The following is a 12,264-nucleotide window of genomic DNA, read 5'->3' on the forward strand; positions in this document are numbered from 1 at the left end:
TGTAAGTGACAGTAATCTATTGATTACTACTAGTGTTGAGCGAACACGGACTGTATTATTCGTGTTCGTACCGAATAATTGGATTTTTTGTACCCGAACACGGACACGGACACTTTACTGTATGTTCGGGTAAAAATCCGTGTTCGGTCGTTTTATTTCCGGGTTTTGCATGCTTTGGCGCTCTTTTCATGGCGGGCTTTCAACAGCCAATCAACAATCGTTTAACTGGTGTGCCTTAAGCCATCCCAGCCATGCCTGCAAATGTCTCAGTAGCTGTGATTGGCCGTCTGAAGCATGTGACCAAGTCTTTATAAGTTCGAGGCAGCCGCAGCGGCGTCATTATGCTGCTTAGATTCAGGGACAGAGCACACATCAACGTGCTGGCTGCTGATTAGGGAAAGATAGGCAGGAAAAAACCATTTGTGTCCGGATAGAATTGAGGGACAGGTCGGAGTGTTTAGGCAGGGCGAGTTGTAGGCATTTTAGGGATAGAGTCTGCTGAATTATATAGGGTCAGTGTCTTCTACAAACTACAATCGATATTGCTGTGTGGGGGGTGGGGTCTGCACTCAATCCTGATCTACGATCTCTTCTCAATCCTGTTAGGGACAGAGTCTGCTGAATTTTAGGGAAACTGTGTTCTACAAACTACAATCGATATTGCTGTGTGGTGTGGGATTGGAGATAGGCAGGTGTCAGTGATCCACATCCATTTTTCTGTGTGTGAGCTGCAGTGAACACAATCTTTTTGGGCTGCAGTGAACACAATCTTTTTGGGCTGCAGTGAACACAATCTTTTTGGGCTGCAGTGAACACAATCTTTTTGGGCTGCAGTGAACACAATCTTTTTGGGCTGCAGTGAACACAATCTTTTTGGGGTGCAGTGAACAAAATCTTTTTGGGGTGCAGTGAACACAATCCTTTTTGGTGTGCAGTGAACACAATCTTTGTGGGGTGCAGTGAACAAAATCCTTTGTGGGGTGCAGTGAACACAATCTTTTTGGGGTGCAGTGAACAAAATCCTTTTTGGGGTGCAGTGAACAACATCCTTTTTGGGGTGCAGTGAACACAATCTTTTTGGGGTGCAGTGAACAAAATCCTTTGTGGGGTGCAGTGAACACAATCTTTTTGGGGTGCAGTGAACACAATCTTTTTGGGGTGGAGTGAACAACATCCTTTTTGGGGTGCAGTGAACAAAATCCTTTTTGGGGTGCAGTGAACAAAATCATTTTTGGGGTGCAGTGAACACAATCTTTTTGGGGTGCAGTGAACACAATCTTTGTGGGGTGCAGTGAACACAATCTTTTTGGGGTGGAGTGAACAACATCCTTTTTGGGGTGCAGTGAACAACATCCTTTTTGGGGTGCAGTGAACACAATCTTTTTGGGGTGCAGTGAACACAATCTTTGTGGGGTACAGTGAACAGAATCTTTGTGGGGTGCAGTGAACACAATCTTTGGGGGGTACAGTGAACACAATCTTTGTGAGGTGCAGTGAACACAATCTTTGTGGGGTGCAGTGAACACAATCATTGTGGGGTGCAGTGAACACAATCATTGTGGGGTGCAGTGAACTCAATCTTTGTGGGGTACAGTGAACACAATCTCATACTGAAGGTTTGAGGGTGCTGCCTGTTCCATACTCCCCCTACTCCTCATCTAGCCTTTTAGGGGTACAAACAATAGTAATTGGGGCCTAGTGTGGTTGTGTACGTGTGATATACATACACTTTTTTGGGATCATATTTTCTATTCCGCTATTTAATCAAAAACCTTTGGGGATCAGTTAAATTGGGGGATAGTCTGTGTTGGTACGTGTGAGAGAGATCCACCTTTCCAAGTTGTTGGGGTTCATCTCATACTTCTGAAGGTTTGAGGGTGCTGCCTGTTCCATACTCCCCCTACTCCTAGCCTTTTAGGGGTACAAACAATAGTAATTGGGGCCTAGTGTGGTTGTGTACGTGTGATATACATACACTTTTTTGGGATCATATTTTCTATTCCGCTATTTAATCAAAAACCTTTGGGGATCAGTTAAATTGGGGGATAGTCTGTGTTGGTACGTGTGAGAGAGATCCACCTTTCCAAGTTGTTGGGGTTCATCTCATACTTCTGAAGGTTTGAGGGTGCTGCCTGTTCCATACTCCCCCTACTCCTAGCCTTTTAGGGGTACAAACAATAGTAATTGGGGCCTAGTGTGGTTGTGTACGTGTGATATACATACACTTTTTTGGGATCATATTTTCTATTCCGCTATTTAATCAAAAACCTTTGGGGATCAGTTAAATTGGGGGATAGTCTGTGTTGGTACGTGTGAGAGAGATCCACCTTTCCAAGTTGTTGAGGTTCATCTCATACTTCTGAAGGTTTGAGGGTGCTGCCTGTTCCATACTCCCCCTACTCCTAGCCTTTTAGGGGTACAAACAATAGTAATTGGGGCCTAGTGTGGTTGTGTACGTGTGATATACATACACTTTTTTGGGATCATATTTTCTATTCCGCTATTTAATCAAAAACCTTTGGGGATCAGTTAAATTGGGGGATAGTCTGTGTTGGTACGTGTGAGAGAGATCCACCTTTCCAAGTTGTTGGGGTTCATCTCATACTTCTGAAGGTTTGAGGGTGCTGCCTGTTCCATACTCCCCCTACTCCTAGCCTTTTAGGGGTACAAACAATAGTAATTGGGGCCTAGTGTGGTTGTGTACGTGTGATATACATACACTTTTTTGGGATCATATTTTCTATTCCGCTATTTAATCAAAAACCTTTGGGGATCAGTTAAATTGGGGGATAGTCTGTGTTGGTACGTGTGAGAGAGATCCACCTTTCCAAGTTGTTGGGGTTCATCTCATACTTCTGAAGGTTTGAGGGTGCTGCCTGTTCCATACTCCCCCTACTCCTAGCCTTTTAGGGGTACAAACAATAGTAATTGGGGCCTAGTGTGGTTGTGTACGTGTGATATACATACACTTTTTTGGGATCATATTTTCTATTCCGCTATTTAATCAAAAACCTTTGGGGATCAGTTAAATTGGGGGATAGTCTGTGTTGGTACGTGTGAGAGAGATCCACCTTTCCAAGTTGTTGGGGTTCATCTCATACTTCTGAAGGTTTGAGGGTGCTGCCTGTTCCATACTCCCCCTACTCCTAGCCTTTTAGGGGTACAAACAATAGTAATTGGGGCCTAGTGTGGTTGTGTACGTGTGATATACATACACTTTTTTGGGATCATATTTTCTATTCCGCTATTTAATCAAAAACCTTTGGGGATCAGTTAAATTGGGGGATAGTCTGTGTTGGTACGTGTGAGAGAGATCCACCTTTCCAAGTTGTTGGGGTTCATCTCATACTTCTGAAGGTTTGAGGGTGCTGCCTGTTCCATACTCCCCCTACTCCTAGCCTTTTAGGGGTACAAACAATAGTAATTGGGGCCTAGTGTGGTTGTGTACGTGTGATATACATACACTTTTTTGGGATCATATTTTCTATTCCGCTATTTAATCAAAAACCTTTGGGGATCAGTTAAATTGGGGGATAGTCTGTGTTGGTACGTGTGAGAGAGATCCACCTTTCCAAGTTGTTGGGGTTCATCTCATACTTCTGAAGGTTTGAGGGTGCTGCCTGTTCCATACTCCCCCTACTCCTAGCCTTTTAGGGGTACAAACAATAGTAATTGGGGCCTAGTGTGGTTGTGTACGTGTGATATACATACACTTTTTTGGGATCATATTTTCTATTCCGCTATTTAATCAAAAACCTTTGGGGATCAGTTAAATTGGGGGATAGTCTGTGTTGGTACGTGTGAGAGAGATCCACCTTTCCAAGTTGTTGGGGTTCATCTCATACTTCTGAAGGTTTGAGGGTGCTGCCTGTTCCATACTCCCCCTACTCCTAGCCTTTTAGGGGTACAAACAATAGTAATTGGGGCCTAGTGTGGTTGTGTACGTGTGATATACATACACTTTTTTGGGATCATATTTTCTATTCCGCTATTTAATCAAAAACCTTTGGGGATCAGTTAAATTGGGGGATAGTCTGTGTTGGTACGTGTGAGAGAGATCCACCTTTCCAAGTTGTTGAGGTTCATCTCATACTTCTGAAGGTTTGAGGGTGCTGCCTGTTCCATACTCCCCCTACTCCTAGCCTTTTAGGGGTACAAACAATAGTAATTGGGGCCTAGTGTGGTTGTGTACGTGTGATATACATACACTTTTTTGGGATCATATTTTCTATTCCGCTATTTAATCAAAAACCTTTGGGGATCAGTTAAATTGGGGGATAGTCTGTGTTGGTACGTGTGAGAGAGATCCACCTTTCCAAGTTGTTGGGGTTCATCTCATACTTCTGAAGGTTTGAGGGTGCTGCCTGTTCCATACTCCCCCTACTCCTAGCCTTTTAGGGGTACAAACAATAGTAATTGGGGCCTAGTGTGGTTGTGTACGTGTGATATACATACACTTTTTTGGGATCATATTTTCTATTCCGCTATTTAATCAAAAACCTTTGGGGATCAGTTAAATTGGGGGATAGTCTGTGTTGGTACGTGTGAGAGAGATCCACCTTTCCAAGTTGTTGGGGTTCATCTCATACTTCTGAAGGTTTGAGGGTGCTGCCTGTTCCATACCCCCCCTACTCCTCATCTAGCCTTTTAGGGGTACAAACAATAGTAATTGGGGCCTAGTGTGGTTGTGTACGTGCGAGATACATACACTTTTTTTGATCATATTTCCTATTCCGCTATTCAATAAAAACCTTTGAGGATCAATTGAATTGCGGGATAGTCTGTGTCGGTACGTGTGAGAGAGATCCACCTTTCCAAGTTGTTGGGGTTCATCTCATACTTCTGAAGGTTTGAGGGTGCTGCCTGTTCCATACCCCCCCTACTCCTCATCTAGCCTTTTAGGGGTACAAACAATAGTAATTGGGGCCTAGTGTGGTTGTGTACGTGCGAGATACATACACTTTTTTTGATCATATTTCCTATTCCGCTATTCAATAAAAACCTTTGAGGATCAATTGAATTGCGGGATAGTCTGTGTCGGTACGTGTGAGAGAGATCCACCTTTCCAAGTTGTTGGGGTTCATCTCATACTTCTGAAGGTTTGAGGGTGCTGCCTGTTCCATACCCCCCCTACTCCTCATCTAGCCTTTTAGGGGTACAAACAATAGTAATTGGGGCCTAGTGTGGTTGTGTACGTGCGAGATACATACACTTTTTTTGATCATATTTCCTATTCCGCTATTCAATAAAAACCTTTGAGGATCAATTGAATTGCGGGATAGTCTGTGTCGGTACGTGTGAGAGAGATCCACCTTTCCAAGTTGTTGGGGTTCATCTCATACTTCTGAAGGTTTGAGGGTGCTGCCTGTTCCATACCCCCCCTACTCCTCATCTAGCCTTTTAGGGGTACAAACAATAGTAATTGGGGCCTAGTGTGGTTGTGTACGTGCGAGATACATACACTTTTTTTGATCATATTTCCTATTCCGCTATTCAATAAAAACCTTTGAGGATCAATTGAATTGCGGGATAGTCTGTGTCGGTACGTGTGAGAGAGATCCACCTTTCCAAGTTGTTGGGGTTCATCTCATACTTCTGAAGGTTTGAGGGTGCTGCCTGTTCCATACCCCCCCTACTCCTCATCTAGCCTTTTAGGGGTACAAACAATAGTAATTGGGGCCTAGTGTGGTTGTGTACGTGCGAGATACATACACTTTTTTTGATCATATTTCCTATTCCGCTATTCAATAAAAACCTTTGAGGATCAATTGAATTGCGGGATAGTCTGTGTCGGTACGTGTGAGAGAGATCCACCTTTCCAAGTTGTTGGGGTTCATCTCATACTTCTGAAGGTTTGAGGGTGCTGCCTGTTCCATACCCCCCCTACTCCTCATCTAGCCTTTTAGGGGTACAAACAATAGTAATTGGGGCCTAGTGTGGTTGTGTACGTGCGAGATACATACACTTTTTTTGATCATATTTCCTATTCCGCTATTCAATAAAAACCTTTGAGGATCAATTGAATTGCGGGATAGTCTGTGTCGGTACGTGTGAGAGAGATCCACCTTTCCAAGTTGTTGGGGTTCATCTCATACTTCTGAAGGTTTGAGGGTGCTGCCTGTTCCATACCCCCCCTACTCCTCATCTAGCCTTTTAGGGGTACAAACAATAGTAATTGGGGCCTAGTGTGGTTGTGTACGTGCGAGATACATACACTTTTTTTGATCATATTTCCTATTCCGCTATTCAATAAAAACCTTTGAGGATCAATTGAATTGCGGGATAGTCTGTGTCGGTACGTGTGAGAGAGATCCACCTTTCCAAGTTGTTGGGGTTCATCTCATACTTCTGAAGGTTTGAGGGTGCTGCCTGTTCCATACCCCCCCTACTCCTCATCTAGCCTTTTAGGGGTACAAACAATAGTAATTGGGGCCTAGTGTGGTTGTGTACGTGCGAGATACATACACTTTTTTTGATCATATTTCCTATTCCGCTATTCAATAAAAACCTTTGAGGATCAATTGAATTGCGGGATAGTCTGTGTCGGTACGTGTGAGAGAGATCCACCTTTCCAAGTTGTTGGGGTTCATCTCATACTTCTGAAGGTTTGAGGGTGCTGCCTGTTCCATACCCCCCCTACTCCTCATCTAGCCTTTTAGGGGTACAAACAATAGTAATTGGGGCCTAGTGTGGTTGTGTACGTGCGAGATACATACACTTTTTTTGATCATATTTCCTATTCCGCTATTCAATAAAAACCTTTGAGGATCAATTGAATTGCGGGATAGTCTGTGTCGGTACGTGTGAGAGAGATCCACCTTTCCAAGTTGTTGGGGTTCATCTCATACTTCTGAAGGTTTGAGGGTGCTGCCTGTTCCATACCCCCCCTACTCCTCATCTAGCCTTTTAGGGGTACAAACAATAGTAATTGGGGCCTAGTGTGGTTGTGTACGTGCGAGATACATACACTTTTTTTGATCATATTTCCTATTCCGCTATTCAATAAAAACCTTTGAGGATCAATTGAATTGCGGGATAGTCTGTGTCGGTACGTGTGAGAGAGATCCACCTTTCCAAGTTGTTGGGGTTCATCTCATACTTCTGAAGGTTTGAGGGTGCTGCCTGTTCCATACCCCCCCTACTCCTCATCTAGCCTTTTAGGGGTACAAACAATAGTAATTGGGGCCTAGTGTGGTTGTGTACGTGCGAGATACATACACTTTTTTTGATCATATTTCCTATTCCGCTATTCAATAAAAACCTTTGAGGATCAATTGAATTGCGGGATAGTCTGTGTCGGTACGTGTGAGAGAGATCCACCTTTCCAAGTTGTTGGGGTTCATCTCATACTTCTGAAGGTTTGAGGGTGCTGCCTGTTCCATACCCCCCCTACTCCTCATCTAGCCTTTTAGGGGTACAAACAATAGTAATTGGGGCCTAGTGTGGTTGTGTACGTGCGAGATACATACACTTTTTTTGATCATATTTCCTATTCCGCTATTCAATAAAAACCTTTGAGGATCAATTGAATTGCGGGATAGTCTGTGTCGGTACGTGTGAGAGAGATCCACCTTTCCAAGTTGTTGGGGTTCATCTCATACTTCTGAAGGTTTGAGGGTGCTGCCTGTTCCATACCCCCCCTACTCCTCATCTAGCCTTTTAGGGGTACAAACAATAGTAATTGGGGCCTAGTGTGGTTGTGTACGTGCGAGATACATACACTTTTTTTGATCATATTTCCTATTCCGCTATTCAATAAAAACCTTTGAGGATCAATTGAATTGCGGGATAGTCTGTGTCGGTACGTGTGAGAGAGATCCACCTTTCCAAGTTGTTGGGGTTCATCTCATACTTCTGAAGGTTTGAGGGTGCTGCCTGTTCCATACTCCCCCTACTCCTCATCTAGCCTTTTAGGGGTACAAACAATAGTAATTGGGGCCTAGTGTGGTTGTGTACGTGCGAGATACATACACTTTTTTTGATCATATTTCCTATTCCGCTATTCAATAAAAACCTTTGAGGATCAATTGAATTGCGGGATAGTCTGTGTCGGTACGTGTGAGAGAGATCCACCTTTCCAAGTTGTTGGGGTTCATCTCATACTTCTGAAGGTTTGAGGGTGCTGCCTGTTCCATACCCCCCCTACTCCTCATCTAGCCTTTTAGGGGTACAAACAATAGTAATTGGGGCCTAGTGTGGTTGTGTACGTGCGAGATACATACACTTTTTTTGATCATATTTCCTATTCCGCTATTCAATAAAAACCTTTGAGGATCAATTGAATTGCGGGATAGTCTGTGTCGGTACGTGTGAGAGAGATCCACCTTTCCAAGTTGTTGGGGTTCATCTCATACTTCTGAAGGTTTGAGGGTGCTGCCTGTTCCATACCCCCCCTACTCCTCATCTAGCCTTTTAGGGGTACAAACAATAGTAATTGGGGCCTAGTGTGGTTGTGTACGTGCGAGATACATACACTTTTTTTGATCATATTTCCTATTCCGCTATTCAATAAAAACCTTTGAGGATCAATTGAATTGCGGGATAGTCTGTGTCGGTACGTGTGAGAGAGATCCACCTTTCCAAGTTGTTGGGGTTCATCTCATACTTCTGAAGGTTTGAGGGTGCTGCCTGTTCCATACCCCCCCTACTCCTCATCTAGCCTTTTAGGGGTACAAACAATAGTAATTGGGGCCTAGTGTGGTTGTGTACGTGCGAGATACATACACTTTTTTTGATCATATTTCCTATTCCGCTATTCAATAAAAACCTTTGAGGATCAATTGAATTGCGGGATAGTCTGTGTCGGTACGTGTGAGAGAGATCCACCTTTCCAAGTTGTTGGGGTTCATCTCATACTTCTGAAGGTTTGAGGGTGCTGCCTGTTCCATACTCCCCCTACTCCTCATCTAGCCTTTTAGGGGTACAAACAATAGTAATTGGGGCCTAGTGTGGTTGTGTACGTGTGATATACATACACTTTTTTTGGATCATATTTTCTATTCCGCTATTCAATAAAAACCTTTCTAGGGCAAGATCTTAAATTACAGAAATATGAGGAGACCGTCAAATAAGGGCCGTGGCCTGGGTCGTGGTGCTGCTGGTAGAGCTCCTGTTGCAAGGAGAGGACATGGTCGATCTGTGCCAGCTACACGCACAAGTGAAACACCTTCCTCAAGTGTGAGTAGGCGACAGAACCTGCATCAGTATTTGGTAGGGCATCAAACGCCCCTAGAAGTGATGAGGCCAGAACAAGTTGAGGCGATAGTAGATTGGTTTGCTGCTGACAGTGCCTCCAGTTCCTTCACATTGTCTCCCACCCAGTCTACTGCAGAAAGGTCAGAGTTGGCACCTGCAGCCAATGTCCAACCGTCTTTCACCTCACCCCCTTGCAAATCAGGCCAGCAGTCTGAGCCCCAAGCCATACAGCAGTCTCTTATTCTTTTTGAGGACTCTGTCAGCAGGGTTTCCCAGGGCCATCCACCTAGCCCTGCCCCAGAAGTGGAAGAGATTGAGTGCAGCGATGCCCAACCACTTATTTCTCAAGATGAGTACATGCAAGGATCATCGCAGCACGTCTCCGATGATGACGAAACGCAGGTGCCAACTGCTGCGGCGTTCAGCATTGTGGAGACCGACAAGGAGGGCAGGGGTGAAGACTGGGTGGAAGATGATGTGGAGGACGATGAGGTCCTCGACCCCACATGGAATGAACGTCATGCAGGTGAACTGAGTAGTTTGGAGGAAGAGGCGGTGGTCGCACAGAGCCACCAGCACAGCAGAAGAGGGAGCAGGGTGCAGAAGCGGAGCGGCCGTGCCCTAGACACTACGCCCGCTACTGCCCAACGCAGCAAGGGAACGAGCGCACCAAAGTCAGCTCAAAGGAGTTCTCTAGCGTGGAAGTTCTTTAGAAAATGTGCTGATGACAGGACACGAGTGGTTTGCACCCTGTGCAATCAGAGCTTGAAGCGAGGCATGAACCTTCTCAACCTGAGCACAACCTGCATGATCAGGCATCTAAGTGCAAAGCACGAGCTGCAGTGGAGTACACACCTTCAAAACCAAGAAACGTCTCTGGCTCATCCTGCTTCCTCTTCTGCTGCAGTCTCGGCCGCTCCAGCCACATCTGTAGTGATACCGGCACCTGCCACCCCGCAAACAGACGATCTGTCAGCAACACCACCACCTGGGTCACCAACAACCATCTCCACAATGTCCCGTGGAAGCGTTCAGCTTTCCATCTCCCAAACACTTGAGAGGAAGAGGAAGTACCCCCCTACCCACCCGCGATCCCTGGCCCTGAATGCCAGCATTTCAAAATTATTGGCCTTTGAAATGCTGTCATTCCGTCTGGTGGAGACGCACAGTTTTAAAAACCTTATGTCGGTGGCTGTCCCACAGTACGTCGTGCCCAGCCGCCACTACTTTTCCAGGCAAGCCATCCCTTCCCTGCACAACCAAGTGGGGGAAAAAATCAGGTGTGCACTGCGCAACGCCATCTGTGCCAAGGTCCACCTAACTACGGATACGTGGACCAGTAAGCACGGTCAGGGGCGTTATATCTCCCTAACGGCACACTGGGTAAATGCAGTGGCGGATGGGCCTGAGGCGGATAGCAATTTGGCGCATGTCCTTCCACCACCGAGGATTGCAGGGCGCTTCAGTTTGCCTCCTGTTCCTAACTCCTCCTACTCCGCTTCCTCATCCTCTACCGCCTCCTCATCCGGACAGCGTAACACCTTCACCACCAACTTCAGCACGGCCAGGGGTAAACGACAGCAGGCAGTTTTACAACTTGCCTGTTTGGGGGACAAACCACACACCGCGCAGGAGTTGTGGAGGAGCATGGAACAGCAGACAAATGAGTGGTTGCTGCCAGCGAGCCTCAAGCCCGGCCTGGTGGTGTGCGATAACGGGCGAAATCTCATAGCAGCTCTGGGCCTAGCCGGTTTGACGCACATCCCTTGCCTGGCGCATGTGCTGAATTTGGTGGTGCAGAGGTTCCTTAAAAACTACCCCGATATGTCAGAGCTGCTGCAGAAAGTGCGGGCCGTTTGTGCGCACTTTCGGCGTTCTCACCCTGCTGCTGCTCGCCTGGCAGCGCTGCAGCGTAACTTCGGCCTTCCCGCTCACCGCCTCATATGTGACGTGCCCACAAGGTGGAACTCCACCTTGCACATGCTGGAAAGACTGTGCGAGCAGCAGCAGGCCATAGTGGAGTTTCAGCTGCAGCACGCACGCGTGAGTCACTCTGCGGAACAGCACCACTTCACCACCAATAACTGGGCCTCCATGCGAGACCTGTGTGCCTTGTTGCGCTGTTTTGAGTACTCCACCAACATGGCCAGTGGCAATGACGCCGTTCTCAGCTTAACTATCCCACTTCTATGCCTCCTTGAAAAAACAATTCGGGCGATGATGGAAGAGGATGTGGCACAGGATGAGGAGGAGGAGGAGGATGAAGAGGTAACATTTCCAAGGCTTTCAGGGCAGTCATTCGCAAGGGGCTCCGAGGGTGGGTTCCTGCACACGCAAACGCCAGGGACGCAATTGTCCAGCAGGGGCACAGTTCTGGAGGATGAGGAGGATGAGGAGGAGGAGGAGCTGGAGGAGGAGATGGAACCATGTTCACAGCAGGGTGGCACCCAGGCCAGCTCATGGCCATCACTGGTGCGTGGCTGGGGGGATACAGAGGACACGGACCATACACCTCCCACAGAGGACAGCCTTTCGTTGCCTCTGGGCAGCCTGGCACACATGAGCGATTACATGCTGCAGTGTCTCCACAACGACCGCCGAGTTGCCCACATTCTAACTTGTGCTGATTACTGGGTGGCCACGCTGCTGGATCCCCGTTACAAGGACAACGTACCGTCCTTAATTCACTCACTGGAGCGCGATCGCAAGATGCGCGAGTACAAGCGCACGCTGGTAGACGCCATGCTGCTGGCATTCCCATCTGACAGCGGGGCCACAGTGGAAGCACAAGGCAGAGGAGGAGGAGGAGGAGGTCGCCAACGCAACCAGGGCACCGCCAGCACCTCAGAAGGCAGGGTTAGCATGGCCGAAATGTGGAAAAGCTTTGTCAGCACGCCACAACAAACAGCAGCACCAGCAGCTCAGATGGAACGTCTTAGCAGGAGGCAGCATTTTACCAACATGGTGGAGCAGTATGTGTGCACACGCCTACATGTAGTGAATGACGGGTCTGCCCCCTTCAACTTCTGGGTCTCCAAATTGGGCACATGGCCTGAGCTTGCCCTTTAC

At 46.8% G+C, this 12,264-nt stretch overlaps 1 protein-coding gene across 1 annotated transcript in view; it reads right to left on the reverse strand.

Annotated features, from left to right (window-relative positions):
• LOC309568318 (cell adhesion molecule CEACAM10-like) overlaps positions 1 to 12,264 on the reverse strand; it is a gene marked incomplete at its 3' end in the record, with an annotated part of 155,539 nt that overhangs the window by 48,431 nt on the left and 94,844 nt on the right. The gene's annotated exons all lie outside the window — the stretch shown is intronic.

The sequence above is a fragment of the Pelophylax lessonae genome (assembly GCF_965119305.1).
Source record: "Pelophylax lessonae genome assembly, chromosome: 12".
NCBI lineage: Eukaryota > Metazoa > Chordata > Amphibia > Anura > Ranidae > Pelophylax > Pelophylax lessonae.